Source organism: Chrysemys picta, chromosome 14, assembly GCF_011386835.1.
Source record: "Chrysemys picta bellii isolate R12L10 chromosome 14, ASM1138683v2, whole genome shotgun sequence".
NCBI lineage: Eukaryota > Metazoa > Chordata > Testudines > Emydidae > Chrysemys > Chrysemys picta.
Window position 1 is genome coordinate 25462991 of NC_088804.1, and position 23118 is coordinate 25486108.

Here is a 23118-nt window from a genome sequence, read left to right on the forward strand (position 1 = left end):
AAAGCCTCATCCACCTCTTCCACCTGGTTAGGTGGCCTGTAGTAGACTCCTAGCATGACATCTCCCTTGTTTTTTGCCCCTTTTAGCCTAACCCAGAGACTCTCAACACTTCCGTCTCCTATGTCCATCTCTACCTCAGTCCAAGTGTGTACATTTTTAATATATAAGGCAACACCTCCTCCCTTTTTCCCCTGTCTATCCTTCCTGAGCAAGCTGTACCCATCCACACCAACATTCCAATCATGTGTATTATCCCACCAAGTTTCAGTGATGCCAACAATGTCATAGTTGTGTTTATTTATTAGCACTTCCAGTTCTTCCTGCTTATTCCCCATACTTCTCGCATTTGTATATAGGCATCTAAGATACTGGTTTGATCTTTCCTCCCAGTTTTGTCCTGACTCTCCTTTCTCTCTGCCAATATAGCCCACACTCCCTCTCGTTTCCGACCCATCTCCCCGGTCTCCATGTTCCCCACTTACCTGTGGGCTTTGCTCACCTGTCCCCGTCGAACCTAGTTTAAAGCCCTCCTCACTAGGTTAGCCAGTCTGTGTCCGAATAGGGTCTTTCCTCTCCTCGAAAGGTGAACGCCTTTCAATGTTCAATAAGATGCTGCATGTATGTACTTGATTAAAATTATCCATATTTATCTATGTGATTATTCCCATTGACTTCAATGGGATTACTCACATGAGTAAGGACTATTTGTGTGAGTGAGGTTTTGCATGATCAGCACTAGACGAAGCTATTTTATTTTAAATATCTCGAGATTTTGCCTTGGGTAATTTTCTTTCTTTTCTTTCATTACAAAATGATCACTGTGTTTTGTTCAGTGATCTTTTATCCACTTTAACTGATCCTGAGAAAAGTGTGTATTGCTGATGCTCCCTGACTGATCTCTAGAAGATTCCCTCTGTATTTCCCCAGCTTTGCCTGACATACACATCCTTAAGGACCTGGCACAGCTATTGCCCTTTCAGATGAAAATGAATGGAAAGGACAGGACGTCTTGTAAATACAATGTAGCCTGTAAGTGTCTCTTCTTAATTGGTTTGAAAGCTCTTGTTGAGTGATTCAAGGCACACCCTCCCTTGAAGAAACTAGCTGAGTACATCACCTCTCCAATGCCCCCACCCCCTAAGGCTACAACCAGACACTGCAGCCACCTATTGAACTTGGGTCTCCCGTGTGATATCGTGAGGGAAGTTTTTGTCCAGTGATCTGTACAAAGGACAGCTGCCAGGAGCACCTGGGTTCTAACAGTGGCTCTAACCCTAATTCTCTCTATGACTGGGGGAGCAGTGCATTTGACAAGCCCTGTTTTACTATGAGTATTGGGTCAGGTACTGGTGAGGCCAATTGAGAATCCTCCCCAAACTGACCACTGTTGCAAGCAGTCACAACTGTATGGAATTGCATGTAAGGGGTTGCTTCATTAGCTAATCCATCCTTGCATCATCTCTGTATAACTATCCTCATATTAAGAGGGGGGAATGGAGGCATCTGCAGTAACATAGTATTTCAAAGCCATGAATTTCTACCCCTATTTCCTCCCCCCAGACCAAACCAAAACAACCCCACAAACCTTCCCTGCAAATAGAATCAGGTGCTCATCCTTTATTCTCCTTTGCTTAACAGCCAGCGAGTTGACTTCAGGGAACCTCTTTAATTATAATCGGCTATAAGCCACAGCCAATGGTGAAGAACACAGGTCATCTGCAGAATGAGGGTATCATACCAGTGACAAAACCCTTAAAATTTTTGGTATACTTTGAAGAGAAAAAAAGCCATTTTAACTCTATTTTGACTGCTGGTATATATTTCCTCCTCCTTAAATACAAATTATAGTCTTTCCCATTGATGGGACTGCTCGCAGAGCAAGGTACTGCTCAGTGTGAGTAAGGGGGTGGGAGAATTGGCAGGCCTTGGGAACCCAGAACTTCACAACTACTTGGGAGTTGGACTAGATACCTCCTGAGGTCCCTTCCATCCCTGATATTCTATGATTCTATGATACTTGTCTATATGAAGCACTGCATTCCTACAGGCATATTACCACCCCCTCCAGAGAAATCCTTTCAATCTGCCATGGCCCACATGTGGGACGCAGTGTGTGGCAAAGGGTTTGTCTACATGGGAAAAGTTATATGATGTAACTAAACTAAGGTTCAGTTTGTGTTGTTTTTGAAAGGGTTTATGGTATACCTCTAAGGCTATGTCCTCACTACGGGGGGGAGGGGGAGTCGATTTAAGATACGCAAATTCAGCTATGCGAATAGCGTAGCTGAATTCGACGTATCCGAGCTGACTTACCCCGCTGTGAGGACAGCGGCAAATCGACCTCCACGGCTCCCCCGTCGACGGCGCTTACTCCTACTTGCACTGGTGGAGTACAAGCATCAATTCGGGGATCAATTGTCATGTCCCGATGAGACGCGATAATTGGATCCCTGAGAGATCGATTTCTACCCGCCGATTCAGACGGGTAGTGAAGACGTAGCCTAAAAGGCATTCCTATTCTGGAATAAGAGTGGCCACACTGGGAGTTATACTACTATAACTATGGGGAGATAACTGTACCGGTGTAATTATACTGGCATAACTGATAAAACTTTGCCATGTAGACAAGCCCAAACACTGAAGTCCAGAGACACATAAATGGAAGATGCTGTGGGATGCATCCTATTTAATATAAATAATTCTCTGTGACCATAGGTTCACAACTCTTTATTACTAATGTAAAAACTTTTCAGCAATAAAAATGAGAGAATTTTAAATCTGTATGGACCATAGGTAACTTTGGGACTAAAATTAGTGTCATCCCATGACAGGAGGGACATACGAGGGAGATGAGTAGAGAGAGGAGGAGCATAGCTGCTCAGTGGTGCTGTTCTGCTGCTGTGGTAGCCAGAACGAGGCCATTGGTGCTGCTCCCTGGCTGGGGGAGAACAAAGAAGATTATGCTGGTTCTGCTCCCCAAGGTGAGGGAATGAAGCAAAGCTGATTGGTTTTGTTGGCAAGTGATAGCAGTTCTAACTGGCACTGAAGCTGAGGCCAACCCTCAGAATATGGGAGCTAGGACTGGTCTGTATTTTAAGGAATTGACATACCGCTAAGCAATGGGCTGGCTGATGGGATGGTGACTTTCTAGGTGCCACTTATCCTTTAAATATGTGACAAAACTTGTGCTTTATTAGACATCAGTCCCCTGTCACTCTACTTTCCAAAGCAGGTATAAATGGGTAATAATATTTCTTTTGCTATCTACAGGTATAGTTGATGTTCCAGTATCTCTAATGAAACGCATATGGTGGTACCATGTTTTCTGATACAAGGTAACAGTGAATAATTGACTTTAGCAATTACGATTCACAAACATGAATTAGCTATGAATTGACTGGTGGAGGAGCTCTGCTCTTGACATCGTCTCAGGCTTTTCTTTTCTCTCGTCCGTAGTTGGTAGCTGCAGGGATTGGTTGCAGCTGCTGGACTTTCCTCACAGTGTCATGGCTGATAAGAATGGCTTCCCTGTGCCTGAAGTTCTCTGAGCAGCTTTTTCCTTCATCACGTTTTGTTTTCAAGAATCAGATATAAATTGTGGCGTGTGTCTGCTGTGCACTGAAATTGGGATGGCATCTGGAGACTTGCTCTTTGGACCATCTCCTTCTTGTAATCTGTCTCTGTGTGACTTACTACCCACTGGGGCAACTTACTCAAACTGTACTAAGGCCTAAGCTGGACCAACAGCTGAAAAATCATATAGTGTTGCCTTGGGGGTACTGTCCTTAAAGTGGTAGAGAGTTTATGTTCTGGCTCCTCCAGCATACCCCTTTAGCATGCATCTGCTTCCTGGCAGTGCGTGCAACCAAGGTGGAACTCAGTATACTTAGCTGTGTGATGTCCATTATAATATAGGAGTCGGTGCTGCTTGGGGTACAGTTTAGTAGAACACTTTGGATCACTGTATTTAGTATGACTTAAAGACAAGATACGTATTAACCTTATGGAGGAGGCTTACCTCTAGTTATTAAGGAGGATTTGTTAGCCCTGGGGGGAAAAAAGGAACTAGGAAGAGAATAAAAAGGGTTAAACAGAACTTGACTAACCCATGCTAGATTAATAGCATTTCTAAATTACAAAACAGCCATTAAAATGAGGGCATACAAAGAACATCTATACCTAAAAGTCCACAAAAGGCATGTAGAATATCCAAGGAGGTGCTCTAAATTAACTCAATGAGGACAGTAGACTTGGAAGGATTAGATTTTTATGAGTAAATGTTGGTAAATACCAATTTCACTGCACACATACAAACCAACAAAAGGTTTCCATCGATGATAATCAAAATGTATGGATAGGAAAAGTAAGAGAAATGCTGCTTGCAAACTCATTAAAGTTTTATTAAATAATATTTGCTTTGTATATTTTGACATATGATGTTGACAATTTGATTTGACAGTTATAAAGCTTTTTTTGAATTAAACAATCACTGTCTGCCGCCCTTAATTTTCCACACCTGTGAAAAATTAAATAAATAAAAATAGAAACATGCTTAAAATCCATAATTTTGCACAACTGTGAAATTTTAAATCAATACAAATAAAAAGCTTTAAAATGAACCAATATTACCTAATACAATTATTTAAAAAAATAAACATTTAATTCTGCCAAGCCTACTCAGAAGTAAAAATGGGAGTGATAGGAGCACATACTTGGATTAGAAGCATTCTTGAAGATGAGCCAGTCTCTTATGTTCTGTCATGGCCCTGTTTATTTCAGTAGGAATGTTTTTGGGCGCAGAGTACTAGGTGCTAAATATCCAATCTGTGTTTTGACAGGTACCTTTTTTATCAAGTTACACAGTTGCCTGCTGGTGATATTTAATTTTTTTAAGAGTCCTATGAGATCTAAGGATGAAAAACACTAAATGGGGCTGAGTATTATTATGATTTAGACAATAATTAGAAAGGTTTGGCATTTAAGTAGACTGGAGTTATTTTGTGTATTAAAACTGAGGAAATAAATATTAGGGCATCTGATCAGCTAGACTATGAACGAACTGATCAGATATAACTATAAAAAGCAAATGGAAAAAGAGGAAAGTGGCTGTGAAATTTGTTGCATATTTATAGATTTTACAGCCAGAAGGGTCCATTTGTGATCATATAGTCTGACCTTCTGTAGGTCCTAGATTTTAACCCCATAATTCCTGCACTGAACCCAATAATTGTATCTAGTTTGGCAGAGGCTTGAAGACTTTCAGTTAGGAAATAAAGTTTGATATGATTGTTTTGTTTTTAAAAATGCAGAGTCCCTATTTAACTTAATGGGTCAATTAATCCCTGATGTAACCACTAAAGGCAGGTGATGAATTGGGCCCATATGTGCATCACTGAATAAGATAGTGTGATAGTATTTGGCCCAAGATAAAAGGTAGGGGAGAGTTTGGCGTCATATTAAATAATAGGATGCTAGAGTCCAATTTAAAAATACATTTGAGAATAGGTTAAAACATTGTATGTAAAACCTTTCCAGTACATTTACATATATAAAAACCTTGCCTGAGTGAGAAGAGGCATAAAGGTGGAATAGTGTTGTGGTCTTTAATTTGTGTCAGTTGGTTGTTTCTTGTATAAAATTAGAGGAATCTAGGTAAAATAAGCTCCTCTTAAGACAGTGTATATAACTGCAACAGCTTTTAAATAAAGTGCGAGTTCTCTTTTTCTTGGAACAAAAAAGTTGATGTGAAATTGAAAACTCCTTTCAGATGCCTGCTGGGCTGGCAGAGTGTCAAAAGGTTTGGCTTGCCTGTCTCCTTCACTCTTTTCATATTGTTTACAGACAAGAGACTTAACTGGAACTGACTATTTAAATATCAACCAATTAGGTGTGAGTTTGAAAAGGGCACCATGCAAAAGTGCCTCTCTGCTTTATTGGTTAGTTGTAGACCTCCCTGCAGGGCAAATCACACAATACAATCCTAAGCAAAGTGTGTGAATTGGAAAGAGAGCAAAGAGGTAGGAAAAGACAAAAGTGCTTTCAGAGTTGGGATAAGAAAAGATCCTTTTCTGGCTTCTGATTAGAGCCGAGAAAGTGGGTGACTCCTTACTCTTGCCTGAGGTTTTATATGGTGATGGAGAAAGTCTACTCAAGCCACTAGGCTTGCCAAACTTTGGAGGCCACCTTCTGCAAACTGAATTCAGTCAGAGTTGATGATGCTAAGGACCTTCTAAAAGGTGCTGAGCCACATACAGGATTGAGAATCCGAACTCAGGAGGATGCACCAATTTTGCTGTCACACACAGAAGCCTTTATACACTTGTACTGTATTTTATTTATGAGAGGACAATAATTTTTATCTGCTTTTCCTAGTAAAATATGGTCTTATTGTGAACACAAACATAAGGAAAGTTACTTCAGGCAGTTGTCATTAGTGCATTATACAACACTAACCCCTGGTACCCAAAGATTAATAGTATACCAGCGTGAACTGTGTTTTAATACATTATCCAACAAATCATTCAACCCTGCCGTGGGTCATTTTCTGCCCCCTTAATAATTTGAAAACTATTATAAAATCTATGTCTAGCTGTTCAACTGTTTCAAATAGTTATGTGATAAGAGAAGGATTCAAAAGTTGGATGCTGGTATGACTAAAGGGAGGGTATATTGACAAATCCCTATTCTCTCAGAAGAAAGAAAGAAAGAAAGAAAGAAAGAAAGAAAGAAATTTTTTCTTTGGGAGCCTCAACTACAAAATGTGCATGTCTGTTCTGAAGAATTACAATGTGGTTTGTTTGCCGCCTATTATTCAAAGCTGCATGCAATGTGTTTATGATATTGGTAATTCAGGAACAATGTTTGTTTTCCACTAATTAGTAGGGCTGAATATCGTTTTGCTCATTCTGGATCACTTTCAAGGCTGTTACAACATTTTTTATTTCTCCTCATTATAGCATGTATGTACAAGCCAACATACCTTGTGAACTTTGGAAAGAAACTCAAAGCCCCCGCTATTTTATTGTCTGCCATATTAAGCAAGAAAACAAACTGATGGTTTGATAAAGAATTTATTGTAGAAGACGAGCTTATGTGGCTTAGTGAACAGAACTAATTGGAATCTGACTCCATCACGTCTGTTTAAATGTGGGGGAAAAGACAATGCTATCTGTTGGAAGTATGGCAAAGGAGGTATTCAGGCATAAGATCTTATTATGTCTGACAACTAAACATTTGGTCTGAGGTAGTTAAAATCTGGGATTATATATCCCCATCATTGCTACAATTATTCCTGCTAAATATTTTTTCAGTATTGCAGGATACAACTAATTTTAAAAATAAAGGATGGCTTTCTATTATTCTTCCATGTGTAATGAGAAGATGGAGGAATGTTAGTATTCCAATAAGAAGAGACTGCTACTTGAAATGGATGAGGTGGTCTCATATGAGTATTAGATAGACAGCATAGTGTTTAATTTGCTAGGTGAAGAGTTTTGTAAAGAACACTGTGCGCATGTGTGGATTTTCTGTAGGGATGTGAACTATAGATGAGTGATTATGTAAAGAGCTTTTGGAGTCTTTCTGAGGTAGGAGAGGGTTACTAATTGGTAAACCAAGGCAGAAGAAAGAACAGAATTCCCTCTGTAAACTTTGGCCTCAGTTGTGCCTGTCAGGCACAGGCCCATATAAGAGCTGATGCTAAGTGAGACCACTGTGGCGAGGGTTTCTTCGTGAGTCCTATCTACTTCGTGAAGCAAGTCCTATCTACAGCTCCAATATGCACAGGGATAGAATTCCCAATGTGCACCGTCTCTCAAGATCTCTCTTCTGTCTGGTGGAGGCGTGGCCATCCCTCCCTGCCCACATTGGGATGGCTGAGACACTTCAGGTATGCTAGTGGGAATGCTATTGTGCCCAGCCAGAGCACAGGAGGATCAATGTGGGGTGAAGGATTCTTGGGCCATCTCCTTGCACACATACGTGTGGCAAGTCCACTCTGGTCCCTTATCTTCACTTGTATATGCGTATATAGTATACATGTGTATTATTTTATAATTGCCTAAAACTGATACCGGTGTTTCCCCATTTCCTATGTGTTTTGCATGTTCTTGTCCCTTTTTGTTGTTTCTTTTGCTTTTTCTGGTTGCTTATTTTTGTAAGACTTGCTAGCTAGTAAGTCTGTGTGAAAAGTGATATTTGTATTTTGTTAATATCACTTTTCACAGCAGCAGATTTGATAGCTAGCAGGAAGGCAGTGAAAAGTGATATTAACAAACATACAAATATCATTTTTCACAATAGACTTACTCAGCCCTGGCTAGCTGGGGGACAAATTAAGCCCTGAATGGGGAGGTGGGTAGGGTGGCAGCTCGGGGCCAGATGAGGTGTGTGTGTGGATTCGGGGACCGGAGCCCTGCAGCTTCACAGCCTGGTGAGTCCGGGGCCAGAGAACGCAGTGGGAGCCAGGGACAATGTGGGGAGTGGTGGTGAGCTTGGGGCCGGCAGTCACTGCCACATGGCTGGGGGCCGGGGTTGGATCATGTGGCCCCATGGGTGGAGTCCAAAATCCTGCAGCTGGGGGTCAGAGCACACGGCCAGAGCCTGGGACCAGAGGAGGCAGTGCTGGGGGTGGGGGAGTGAGCCTGGGGCCAGGGCCGGGGTGTGGGCTCAAAGCCCGTGGCCAGGGGATGGAGTCCGCTGCCACACAGCTGGAGCCTGCCACCTCAGATCTGAAGCCCGAGTCCCGCTGCCTGCCTGCTCCTCCAGCATTTGTGGCTCCAGAGGAAGATAGGGCCCAACCCCTACTGGCAGCCATAGCAGGGGCCACTGCTTTGCTCCCCCTCCCCCCATCACCACCCAGGAGGCTGTGGCCACACAAAAAGCCCCCGGTAGCTGCATACGGCCATGGTGGCCGCATTTGAGAAACACTGGTCTCTAGAGCATGTAGTGTATGGGATGAACAGTCCTAGTTGCTGAGAGAAGGTTTGGTTAAATTCTGTTAACAAACCAAACTTGACCACACTGCGACTTGGAAACATCTTTTTTTTTTTTTTTTAAACATCTGGGGCCCAGATCCTCAGGTGGTGTAAACTGGCATAACTCCATTGACTTAAGTGAAGTTACACTAGGTTGCACCAGCTTTGGCCCCAGTTCTTTCTTTTTCAGCCAACTAAAAGTACACTGCTGGTTGGGCAGTTTGATAAGATTGTACAGATATTTAAAGTATTTAAATACAAATAAAAACTCCTTAAATGAAATCCGGTAGAAAAACAGCACCTTTGTTCCCACCACCTAGACAACAATCTTTGCTGCTATATTAAAAGTAAACCGTGTTTATTTGCGGGTAGTAGAGATGATTCGACTAGATACGCATTTTATAATTTTCAAGGACAAACAACAGGCAGCAGTTTAATTGATTATTTTATTTCATAACATGCTAGTAGGAAGTCTGTTTGACCATCACAAGCCAATCTGCTGTCTGGGAATGGTAACCTTTTCAGATATTGAGCAATAGGCTTGTTTGTATTCAGGAACGTTTATGACATTCCAAATAGTAGGAATACACCAGAGAGAGAAATAATGTCCACTTCTGAGTTTCTTAAAATATCCTTGTATTAAAAATTCTCTAGATCATGATCTCTTTCTTAGTATTGCCAACTCTCAGGATTTTATCATGATTCCAGCAATTTGGGGGGTGGCTTTTTACCTATTTACTGTGAAAACATGATGTAAGATACCAACTCAAAAATGTTTCCTTTTTCAAAATGGCCACCATCTGCTATTACTGTTACCTGGGGCTGAAGCGAGCAAGGTGGCTGCCAGTTCCTTACAGTCTATCTGCATGTGGAAGTGAGGCTGACCTTAATAAAGTTGTCTGCTACCTCCCACTATTTTCAATGAGATTGCAGCCACACCAACAAGCAAAATGGTTGCCATTCTATGGTTCACAGAGTTACCAAGGGACTGAGGAGCAGCAGAGACTCTGTGAAAAGTGAATGTGGAATGTGAGAGGGAGCAGGCAGTGTGGGGAGCAGGAGGCAGTTTTAGGGGGTTGCAGGGAAATGGAGTGCAGGTGGATGTAGGGCCAAAAAGAGGCTGCGGGGCAGAGGATAGTGATGGGGTTGGAGATGGAGGGGATTGGATAGCAGATCCCCAGATTGGGGCAGTGGTGGGTAGGGCGAGTCCCCTCCAAACAGCCAGAGAAACTGATTGCAAGTTACAGGAGTTTGGTGCCTGCAGGAGGAGCTGTCGTGATGATGCAAGAAGCTCATCCAGCCCTGTGGGCACAGTTGGGTTCAGGGCCTCCCACTGCTTTGGAACGTCTCCTCTACTTGGAATCTGGGTAGAAAAGCCCGTGGGCGGGGGGGGAGAAATGTGTCAGGAGAGGGGGAGGAGTCAGTGAGGTGGTGTTGGTAGGTCCAGAGAAGGGGAGAAGCCCAGGAGGCAGCAAGCCAGAGGAGGGGTGTGTGGGTGGTGGGGGAGTCAAGACAATCATAGGAAATGGATGGAAGGTCCCCTATCATAGGGATGAGGAGAGTTTAAATGGAGTATCCATCTGAACAGTTAGGGAGGGAAATACATTTTTGTGTGCATAACAGGTTGACTTTTCAATCTGAAATGATCACACATAGCCAAAAGTGTAGAGGAGAGTTAAAAAGTAAACAGACAAACTAAAAAACCCGGTTTGATCATGTTTTAAAAATCTCATGATTTTTGGGCCATCTCATGGGTTTTTGGATCTAACTCGTGATTTTTGATCTCTTGTGGTTGGCAATACTCCTTTCAACAGAAATTTCTCTCTGTTGTATGAACTCATCAATAAACCAATAATATTTATTCATTTCCATCATGCTAAAATACAGCCGGTGTCTTGAAAGATTTGTCTAAGACAAGACCATTTGTCCTGTTTATTCCTTTGGTTCCTTTATCTTTTATTACTTCAAGATACTCCATCATTTTCCAGTTTGCTTGGAAAGACATTAACATCTGGGATGAGACCTGTAGAAGATTATTAGTATTGTAATACTCGCTTATGGAAATCAAAGGATTTATTGTGACACTGCAAATAACAACTCCAGCACACACAGGCAGGTCTGAAACTTCCTACCAATCCCTTCCCGACCATGAGATACAACATAACATGAAAACAAGACAACTTAGCATTAAGCTAAAGATACAACACCCCCTCTTGGTGGAGTGCTGTCTACAATAATCATTACACTATTATATTGCTGTACTTTCTCTAGTCCCCTCTATCTGATGTCTAAGGAACTGCTTCTCCTCCATCTAGAAACAAATAGGAGTTTTGCCATTGAATTCAGTACTAGCAGGATCTGATTATAAATCCAGTAGATCCGGGGAAGTGGATCCTATATCCAGTGATCCTTTAGACTGACCATTAATACAATGGACTAGTGAAAACTGAAAATCTAACAAATAAAAATTACTTATGGCAAATGGGACACGAATCAATGCCACATGAAATGACCATTGCTAGTGAATGGCCCAAGTCATTTAATTTTATCTTGTATAATAAGTTACCAGATAACAGTTAATAATTGAAGAGAATCCCACATTTCATAGCAAAAGGCTTTTAATTTTACTTAAAGTCAAAATCACTTCTGAGAAAATTAGTATGTCTTTTTCTTTGGCTACTGACTGCATAAAATAATGAGCTTTTGATTCCATACATATAAAATATGTGGAGCAATTAAGAGAGCAAGAAGGAAAGGGAAATAATGAAATGAGGGCATAGTGTGCAACAGAAAGACTGTTTCAAAGAAGTTTCAAGGATGACTTTACAGAATGGAGACCCAGTCTTGCTCCCAATGAAGTCAAATGGCAGTTTGTCTGTTCCCCCCACCCCAAACAAATCAATGTATTTCTATTATATTTCAAAATAATCCAATATAGTAATGGGAGCAGTTGGATGCCTCCTCATGCACTAGCCCTTTGCACAGGAGCCTTGTCATTTCATTTCTTGATATCCAGTAAAGGGAGAGAATGAAGGGACTGGACGTTAGGACAGAGGGATAATGGTACTTGTCTGCCACCCAGGGGCGTTATGAGGCAGAACTAATTATCATTTTAAGTGCTTTGAATCCTTTGAGCCAAAGTGCTAGAAAAGGCCCAAATCCACTTTCCTGGGCCCAACAAGCTGAGTGGTGTTCCAGGAGCTGGCAGGAAAAGGGGGAGAGGATGTGTGCATTGTTGAAGCCTCTGGCTCCAAATCTTCCTTTGCTCCACCCTCCACTCTCTTCCCTTCTTTTGCTGCTCAGTCCTCCCTGCCATATGCAAAGGATGCACCACCCCGTGTATCTCTTTACAAATCCTGTTCCCTTTTTGCATAATAGACCCACCCTGTATTTTCTGCTGGGAGTCCTTCCCACCGGTGGAGAAGGGATTGGACAGCATTTGACCCTAAGGCCAAGATTTTCAAAAATGGGTGTCTAATGTCCATATTCAGGCATGTCGATAAATTTCCTGGTTTTCAACGGTTCTGAGCACATTAATGGAAGCTAAGGGCTCATATTGATTTTCATTTCCATATTTATCCTCCATCGGCAATTTTCATATCAAATTTGCTCCGAAGTCAAAAGTCGTTTTTCTAGATGCCAGTACAGTTGGTCGAAACATTTTCAATTTAACTTTTGTTCCGTCAAAAAATAACACTTCAATAAAACAGATGGTTCAGAGAAATGGGTTGATTTTGACAATATATTTCATATGGAAGTTTCTCAGGTCTTGGCAGGGGATGGGAGAGCGAGCCATCCCCTAATCTGGAGCTGTGACTTGAACCTGGGTCTCCCTCATCAGATGAGTACCCTAACCACCAAGCTCTTGCCTATTCTGGGGTGGGTGGGTCTCTCTCTCCCTCCCTCTCCCCCAAAATCAAGAGGTCTCATTTTCGTTCTGCACTGGAACAAAATCAAATTTCAAAACTTAGACACTTTTTGTGAAATGAAACTATTGTTTTCTGCCCAGCCCTAAGTGCCAGCACTGCAAACTCAGCCCACAGATCTGAAAAGCAGGCATTTTCCATGGCTTCAGTAGTGAACTTAGAGGTTTTTAAGGTCAGGCTTGACAAAGCCCTGGCTGGGATGATTTAGTTGGGGATTGGTCCTGCTTTGAGCAGGGGGTTGGACTAGATGACCTCCTGAGGTCCCTTCCAACCCTGATATTCTATGATTCTAAACATCTGAAGGCAGATCCATGACTGATAATTTTTATATTTGAAGAATGTATTTTATGTGTATGTGCATGCATGCGCAAGCAAAACTGTCAATTACTTATCTAATCTGTGTAGTCATTGCATTGAACCAAACCTCAGACATTATGGGCCAGAGGTTATCCTAGGGCATTTAATGTGCGAATAAACGTAAGACTTTTGGGGATTTTTTTTAACCTTAAATAATGTCTAGAAATTATTTTTGCTTTTGCACTTCTTTTTTTAATGCATTGAATTCACTTGAGTAAATGGAAGCTATTTGCACTATTATGAAACTCAGGCCTGGTCTCCACTAGGAAATCACTAGGGTGAAAAAAACCACACCCTGGGCAATGCAGTTAAACAAAGCTAACCCACAGTATAGCCAGTGCTAGGTTGACCGAAGAATTCTCTCACATAGCTACTACATCTCGGTAGGGTGACCATAGTTCCCATAGAAAAAACGGGACATTCCCTCCCAGCCCCTCCCTCACGCGAGGCTGTTGCCTGTCCTTGAAACACTGCGCCACCCCCACCGCAAGGCTGTCGCCCATAGCTGGAACCCTGCCCCCTCCCATGCTGGAATGATACACCCCCCCCAGCTCTGCCTCGTCCCTACGGGGGGGCTGGCATCTCTGCTCATCTCCCCTCCCCCCCAGAATGTTCCTCTGCACCGCACCCCACTTTTTTGACAAAAGTGGGCATTTGTCCTGTTTGTATAACCCACACACCTCCTGCGTGTGGTGTTCTGTCCTATCTAGTGGCACTGAGACCACTTAGAGAGAGAGAGATTAATGAGTTTGCTCTACAGCCTTAGCTAACAGCCAGTTGGGTTTTAGCTCATGCAGTAGAGGCTCATGCAGTAAGCTCCAGAGGTTCCATCCCACCCACCGACGACTGGGGTCTGTCAGTATTACATTTGGTCTTGCCAACTGATTAAGTCAGCAAGAGCAAACGGGACAAATGTTTCCTTTTGGGGGGGGAAAAAAAAGTCGGGACGGCCGAGACAGGGCTTAAAAAAGGGACTGTTCCGGCCAAAATGGGACGTATGGTCACCCTACCTCTCGGGGAGCAAGGCCAGTCTACAGTACAAACTTACATCAGTATAACTACGTTATAGTGACCTAACCCTTGGTGTAGACAGCGCTATGTCAAAGGGAGGGCTTCTCCCATCAACATAGCTATCGCCTCTTGTGGAGGTGGATTAATTGCGCTGAGTCATAGTAGCATCTTCACTGAAGTGCTACAGCAGTGTAGCTGCAACGTTTTAAGTGTAGACAATTCTTTCTTGTCATTAAGTAGCTCTGTTTGAAGATTTCAGGCTATCGAGCAAATAATGTAAGGACTTTACTGAGAATTTAGTCATGTATGGAAGCTAAAAGCCACTGCTTGAAGAAATACAGATATTGCCATCAATATGAAAAGCAGATAACTAATAAATCAGTGTAATAACATACAGAGTGGTTGTCCCTTAAAAATATAAATACGTGTCTGTTCATTTTGGGGCAAAATATGATGGTTTTTAGACAAAGCCTCTTTAAAATAAATCAATGCTGATTTTTTGTCATGCCACAACATAATTTCAGCATTATCTGTTGCTGGAAAACAAACTTCTGTGAGTTTGTAATTGTGCCTGGAGATTTTAATTTTTTTTTCTAAAGCAAAAGCCCTAATTTTTGAATTAGTTAAAGATTACACAGAGCAAATTTGTCAAAATTTAAAGTATGTATTTATAGTGCTTTGTTAATATTTAACAAGACAGACTATTTTGATATTTTTAGAAATGGTAAGAGATTCCAAGTGAAAAGAGAAGAAAATATAGCATGATGAGAGGCATTAAGAAGGCACATACAATAGCTTAGGGTTTGCAAGGTTGAATTGTAGAATCTCAGAGTGACTACTCACATAGCAGACCCCGTCTCAGCTGAGGAATGGTAATCTGTGCTTGCTTGTCTTGAAGATCTAGCAATTTTAATGAAGGAAAATGGCATTCACAACAGCACATACATGCTTTGAAAAAAAAAGACATGTGCGTAGGTGAAAAAAAATGTGCCATGCCTCAGGCAAATGCTCTTGAAAAATTGAACAATATGGTTCTAACTTGAAACATTGGCAGGGACGGGGGGAGGAATTAAAGAAGCAAACCATATAAAGCATCTTGTCAAATACAAGCTCTATTTCTCCTTAACCCTTTGTTTCTGCTTTACCAAATATAAAAAGGTGCATACAAGAATTTTCATAGCAATGTGTCAAAATTAGACTCTTCATAGTAATGAACAAATAAAACCTGGTACAAATACCAATTTATCTTTATCCTGAGGAGATTTAACCCACACTTGTATATATTATTATTTTATTACTTCCATTACTGTAGCATCTAGAGGCCCAAACAAGACCGAGGCCCTATTGTGCTGGGCTGTACATTCACATAGCAAGTGACAGTTCTGGCTCCAAACTACTGACAATCAAAATAGACACGACAGAAAAAGGGTAGGAGAAAGGAAGTATCATTATCCTCATTTTACAGATAGGAAAACAAAGCACAGAAACGTTAAATGACTTCCCTCAGGATTCACAGGAAATGTGTGGCAGAGTTGGAAATTTAACCCAGATTTCTCGTTTTAATAACCACAAGACCATCTGTCTCTCTTCTTCATGTGTGACACACATACAGTATGTGCTGACCACCATTAAACATTCCGACAGAACAAATAGCAGGAAATAAAAGGGGTGACACTTATTTGTCAGAAGCAGCTGCGCTGAGGAGACTCAATCAACAGAGGCTTGTTAAGAGTAGCATTGAGTGTGCCTGTCAGTGTGAGACGTTGGAGGATAAGTGCAGGAGTCTGACTGTGAGAGAGTAGCTGTCTGCAGTGTGCCTTTTCCCCTGAAATGTCCACCAGAAACCGCATTTTTCTGAGACCCAGAGAGTAAGGCTTCTTAAGGGTGCAGCTGGACAATTTTCCCTAACACAATTGTCTCCACTAGTTGTAATTAAACAAGGGAAAGGAACTAGTCATACGTAATTTAAACTCTCACTTCGATCCTGCAAAGAGAACCGTGTGAGTAGACCTTTGTATTCAAGTGGAGGTCCCTCTATGTGGACTTCAGTGGAGGTCCCTCTATGTGGTTCTCTTTGCAGGATTGGGGCCTCAGTTTCTAATGGCATGAGCAGCTGTTAAAAGTGGTCCTAATTATTGACTCCAGATTTCAAAGTGATTATTTTTCATATAATAACATAAGAGATAGCTGCTTCAACTCTTCTCTATGGGCCAGGCTCCCCAGCTGGGCTACATCACCTCTGATACAGCATAACTGAGGGCTTCCATGATGCAACTATCTTCCCTAATCATTAGGGCAGACCATGGTGCATCATGGGAGATGTAGTCTGACCAGGGAGCCTGGCCTATAGAGGAGAACCTAATGAGGTAACTGAGCTACCTCTACCATGAGCCAATATGGAAACATTTCTGAATCAAAATATTTCAGTTTTTGCCTGTTTATTTGCAAAAACCAAACAACAAAAAACAAAAACCAATTTTTGATAGAAAATTTAGGTACATTGTTTTTGCTGAAAATTTTTTTAAAAGCAAAAAACCCCATTTTGCTTTCCAGCTCTAGAGGTTTCCATTGTGCTCTGCAGGGCAAATTGCTGGAAGGCAAGACACCTATAGACCTTCCATTTTGATATCCAGATCTTAGATGACAACCAGTCCAAACTACTTATTGTGACAGTGCTGATGCAGGAATTCTGAAGGAAAGCTTTATTCTTTGTTTACTCATTTGCATATCTGTACTTAGAATGCACTATCAGCTCATCATTGTTTCAGAGCAATGCTAGTATCTGGGTTGTGGGAACAAAGTAAAACATTTGTGAGTATGTGGTTTAGAGGCAAGAATTTCTTTTGTGTGTGCCTGCTCTATAAGCCAGAGCTGTAGAAAGCTTTTCCACATTGTGGTTAAGAATCTTTTGTTTTTTAAAAAGTGGCCAATTATTTTTTTATGAAGAAAACATAAGCAATTTAATTGGCTTATTTAAAATCCAATAGTTCAAACTATAATAAATATTCAGTTTGTCAAAATTGTTTTTTGCTCACTATCTCTCTGCCAGTTGGATCTTTATTATGCTATTGCTAACTGCCTTTTTTTCCTTCCAAAAGCGGACATATATAAATTAGATTTAAAATGGTTTTAAAATTAGACTTTCAAAGTATAATTTGAAAAATATGTTATAATGATTCATGCTAACAAGTCAGATCTATCTGTTGGACAAACTGAATAAATATTTGTTATACTATTTTATATCTCACTGTCAATAACTCAGTAAAAGCAGAGAAAATGAGGAGGAAAACAAAACAAAACAAAATACTCCCGTAAGGTGGAAAATATCATAGCAGTCTGAGCAGTGTGTAGTACGGTAGCTAACGTTTACTATGTATGGAAACAATTAAGGGCTGGATCCTGCATTACTTGTGCATCCAAAACTACCATTGAGTTCACAAAGGTATTCAAAGAACGGATGCTCAAACAGTGGAAGTTATGGCCCTATATGGACAGTTTTCTTCGGTACAATACAGTCTAAGTGAAGAAGCAAAGATTTATTAATTAGAATGGCAGCTTAAAATGCATAGATAAGTTCTGTAATGTGTAGGATCATGGTCTGTGCTAAAATTCAGGCATTCTGTTTACAAAAATGGGCTAATAAGAAAAAACAGCTTTATCATTGTGGCATTTATTGTGGTCAGCATCTGCATGGGAGAAGGAAGGGTATGAAAAGTAGTCACATTTCAAAAATACAAGACAATAGGCCAAATCCTACCCTGCTGTAAATCCACAGTTTACTCTGGTGACTTCAGTGGAATTGTTGCAGATTCCTTTTGTTGTAGTGTACCTGAGCTCAGCTTTGGCCCAGTGTCCTTAAAATTATTCCAAGGAGGTGCAAAAACAGGTTGTGTAGCATTTGTGCTTGCAAATTTACTTTGATTACATGAATGTTCTGAAAAACACAGTATTGAGGATAAATCTTAGTCTATAACCTACTAAATCCTACTGGAGCCAGATTTAAGCCTCTGTTGTGGGTTCAAGGTGGTGTTGTTCCAGTTGCCAAACGCTGAACATGCTCCTCGGTTGTTTTCCACTGTGAATTTATGCATAATTTGCCATATCTTGGACTAACATTATCTGAAGTGAATTTATATTTGTGCTGGAAGATCAGTGTGTCAACAGATACACTGAATTATCCCAGACAGTACTTTTCAATAACATTGCATCTCTCTCAAAGACCCAGGATAATAGAATCACTGTGCTGGACCCTTCCCAAGTTATGTTTAATGTGAGTAAGAGGTTAGGGTCCAAATGTGAGGATTAGGCTTTGCCTACACTAGCACTTTTGTTGGCACAACTTTTGTCGGTTCGGAATGTGAAAAAACACACCCCTGACTGACATAAGTGTCACTGATGAAAGTACAGGTGTGGACAGTGCTATGTCGGCGGGAGACGCTTGCCCTCCGCTCACTGGGATGGTTTAATTATGCTAGCAGGAGAGCACTCTCCTGCTGCCATAGAGTGACTACACAGGAGACCTTACAGCAGCCCAGCTGCAGCAGTACAGGTGTACCACTGTAAGGTCCATAGTGTAGACATAGCCTTAGGCACCAATACATAACAGATATATCTGTGGATATGCATTCAGCATCTGATTCTGCCACTCTTACTCACAGCAACAGTACTTCAGTGAAACTTTTCACTGAGTGCAGAACTACTCACTGTGAGTAACGGTGGTTGAATTGGTGGCAGAGGGTGAAAGGTGCAATAGGTAACCTGAGATAGATATTATCATATATGCTGTAGTAGTGCCTTGGTGCCCCAGTCCTGGACCAGGACCCCGTTGTGCTAGGTGCTGGGCAAATACAGAACAAAAAGACTGTCCCAGTTTACAGTTGAGATATTTTTTTCCCATCAGCTTAATGACTCCACGTCTGAGGTGGCCAAGGCATATCAGTTAATTCATCTGAGTGTTTGAACTGGCTTTTATTTCAGACAGTGTTAGGACGCGGCGCCTCCAGAATAGAGGTGTGTGGAGCTAAAACTGATCACTTTTTGGAGACCTTTTCCCCCTAATATAGAAGTGGTGTCAAGGTGTCAAGCTTCAGAACTGTTGAGAAGCTTTATCAGGCTGAATGTTGGGGATATGTTGGTTTCTAATGAACTTCAACAGTCTTTTGATATTTCAGGTAATATGTTTTATGTATTAGATTAAACAGGCCAAATTCTGATCTTGGTTACACCAGGGTAAATTTGGAGTAATTCCATTGAAGTCAATTGACTCCTAATGAGAGCAGATTTGGCCTATTCTGCTCATGAATGTTCTTTTCCAGAGGGTTTCAGCCTACTTGCCAGAGACCTTTCCAATTAGCTCTCCCTATACTTCTTCCCCCATTGAGGCTGCTATGTACCTGGTGCCACACATCTTGTCGCCTACTTTGGGCTCAGTTCCGCTCTCACTGAAGTCAATCTGAGTTTTGTTATTGACTTCAATGGGAGCAGGATGAGGACCCCACTGTGGGCTATTTGAATACTGCTCCTTAATCAGCCACATGGGTTGCTGTTGAGGTATGTGGTACTTCCTAATTGTCACCCTAGGCTCAGGGCAGGTCTCTACTACTGCTTAAGTCCATCTAACTTGCGTTGCTCAGAGGTGTGAAAAAGATCTAAGTGCTGTCCACACCGGCACTATTTTGCTCTCCCGCCAACATAGCTTCCGCCTCTCGCAGAGGTGGAGTATTTATGCTGACGGGAGAACGCCCTACTCTTCTGAGATGACAGAAAGAGACCAGGACTATGTATCAAGACAAGGCCTCCCACATGGCAAGGGGTATTGTGACGTATCTGTCTGCAATGTTAACTTAAATTCTTGTAGCACTTAGCCATATTGCAAGGAAAACATTTCTTAGTGTGTTTAGTTCTTTTATAAATGCTAATCTAATTGCAAAACTATGATAATGCAGTTCACTGAGTATTGCAAAGTTTCCGGGATCATTTGCAGCTGCAAACTTTCACTTCATGCCAATGTATCACATGCTGGTGGTTGAATTTTTAAGTAAATTTTCTAAAAATACAGAGGTCTTTTGAAATAAAGGCCCGATGAGCAGAAAAAAGGAGAAAGTTAGGAATTCCTCCATCAGTCTTCTCACTGATTAACCTTCTTTCCTGGGCTCTCAGGAGTAAAGGGCCAGATTTGGATAGTGGGCCTATTTGGATAGCAGTTTAATTGGTTTCAGAGGGAATAATTTTGGAGTAAGATGCATTGCGGCTTTAGGAAGGGTATCAGAATCTGGCCCTGAATAGGGAAACCCTCAATTCAAGTCTCTGTCCAAGAGATATAGAGTAAATCAAAGAGACATGAAAAAATATACAGTAATGACAGGGTGAATATGAAAGAGGTATATCAGTTGCATTGATGCTAAACCATTTAGAGATGTTGTATACAGATGATCAATGGTCAAGAAAATGCTTTTATATTGTTATAATTTCTAAGTTAAAACTGAAGAACAATCACTCAGCCCTCAGATGTGGGTTCCAACCCGTGTCTTTGCTTGCTGTACTAATTCTCACCAGCTACATATCATAGGAATTCCTAGGAAAAGTAACAAAATATGTATTACAAATGTATTGCTCACTTGTTGACCACACGGCAACAGTAACCAGTCCCTGCCACCTCAGAATTATGAACTCTGTTGTTTCTATCAGTAGAATTACAGTTTAATTACAATTAACACCCTCAAACATCCTCCCCCACAACCACAAAGAAGTCCTTGCCAGGTCTTACCTAATCCTGCAACCCTTAGTAACACTGAATTCAGTGGGATTACTCACATCAGTAAGAGCTCCAAAATCAAATTCACAATGTACCTAATTTTCTGGCATCAGTGAGGTACCAAAATTAATAAAATAAATAAAACCCCACTGAGCCCAAATCATCAGTCCCTACTTAGTTTTCACTGGGGAAAAATTTGCATTGACTTAATGTGCAAATGAACCCCAAATCTTATGGCAAAACTTGAGGCTTAGTTTTATGGACATACAATCAACAGTAGGCCCAAATGATACATGGCTACCTACCAGGTTTGTCTAGCAAATCTAAAATTTTCATTTTCACCCACAGTTTATCATATACCTGGGGAAGTTTCAGATTGGCCTTATTTTCTCTGCTGGTTTGCCAGTCCCTAGTATTTACACCATTGTCTTCTTCCAGATAGGTCCTCTGTTTGGCAATGAAATTAAATTCATACAACTGTCATGCTGGATAAGTTTGTTTGTTCTTCTAGTTATGCCGGTGGTGAAAGCCAATACCTGATGTTTCAGAGTGACACAACATTAAAGGTCAGCATTTGCCAGATACCACACACTAACCACATTTATTTCCTCTTTCTAAGCCTAGGAAAAAAGATGGCATCACAGAGGTATCTGATTGGTAACTGATGGCAAATGCTGTTTTTTTAATGACAACCACCGTCAGAAACCTTGGGTGCTCAGTTTGCATTAATTATATCACTGAGGATCATTTATTCTTTGCATGGATTTGCAATTGGATTTTTGTTACTGTTGAATCAAGTCTAAATGTGTCCTTGGTAGTCAACCAGCAAGCTACTGGAACGTTAATAAACTACTATGGAGAGCTCTTCTCCCTGATACAGAGGGTGAGGGTCTGTTGCAGAAATAGAATCTATTTTCAGTGTCAAAATGTAAACTGGAGCATGAATCAGCCTTCTGGCTGGGTGTAAAGGGAGGGAAGCCTCTAGCACATTACCTCTGCCCTCATCATCTGTGGCAACGTGAACGTGCTGCAGGTGCCAAGGATTGTGGGAATATATTTGGACAGCTGTGGAATACGAGCAAGAGGAGAAAAACAGCTATCTTGAGGCAAATATGTCCTGATTTCTAAGGAACTATATTTATGTTAGTCATAACCACATTATCCAATATAATTGGTGTAAAAAATGAGTGAGCTTAAAAGAATGTTACAAAAAAAAAGTTTCACAATTCCCATAATAAATAAAGACCTGGACCTGGTTTAGAGGGTTTGTGAGAACTTCAGAAGTTGAAAAGGGTAGCAAACCCCAATGTTTTCCAAAAGACAACACCAGAAAAACCACAGACTGCCTTTTTTTTTTTTTTTTGGCTAGATGGTGTAAATCTCATCTGTCATAACTCCTTCAGTGTTGCTTTATTTAATGTTTCCGAATTCTGTGCTGGTATATTGTATTAAGAGCTAACAGATCACATTGTTGCTCTCTTTACACCCTGTGTGAGCACATCTGAGGGCAGGATTTGGACAAATAGTTATGAACATTTGCCCTGTGTTTTCCATCTCCCTGCTTCTCTGAACATTCTCTTGTTTTCTCCTGGCCTGATTTTGGGAAGTTCCCATTGAAGTCAGTGCCTCCTTAGGACCTTGTTGTTTAGAAATTCATTTAGCTCCCTCCTGGACTGCATTCTTACAGTCAGTTTTATGTGAAGCATATTCTATATGTTGGATGTCATTTGCCTCTGTGAGGTTTGTATAAATTTCCAGACTGTATCTCTTCTCTTCACTGTTTTTACATTAGCAAGAAGTTTCTCTCTCTCTCTCTCCCTCCCATTTCTGTTTCCATCTACTCCCGTCCCTCCAGTTTGAGGAACACCTGACAAATAATTTTAGACAATGAACTTTTCTGTGACTCTGTTATTACTGTTAAATAGTTTTGTCTTCATTTTGACTAAAGGTACAGAATATGGCTTTTAAGCTATAGTCATGCAAACATTTACTATTAAAGTTAACCTTTGCTCTTCAGTTGTATCTAAAAGACCTGAACTAAGGGTCATAGATAAAACATACTAGGGTATTTTTTTAAAACTGAGTTTCATCAGTG

General features: G+C 41.1%; 2 long non-coding RNA genes across 7 annotated transcripts in view; one reads left to right on the plus strand and one right to left on the minus strand.

Moving 5' to 3' along the window:
• Positions 1 to 23118, plus strand: part of LOC122173910 (uncharacterized) — a 193903-nt gene that overhangs the window by 80092 nt on the left and 90693 nt on the right. Inside the window, exon 2 of one of the 6 annotated variants that reach the window (XR_010592588.1) lies at positions 3271 to 3335. The exons of the other annotated variants lie outside the window; for them this stretch is intronic. This is a non-coding gene — a long non-coding RNA (uncharacterized LOC122173910). The remainder of the gene's footprint in view (positions 1 to 3270; positions 3336 to 23118) is intronic. 6 annotated transcript variants of the gene reach the window in all.
• LOC135975620 (uncharacterized) lies at positions 9410 to 15339 on the minus strand. Its single transcript, XR_010592590.1, has 2 exons — positions 15113 to 15339; positions 9410 to 10998 (listed from the first exon to the last, which is right to left on the minus strand). It is a non-coding gene; the product is annotated as an uncharacterized LOC135975620 (long non-coding RNA).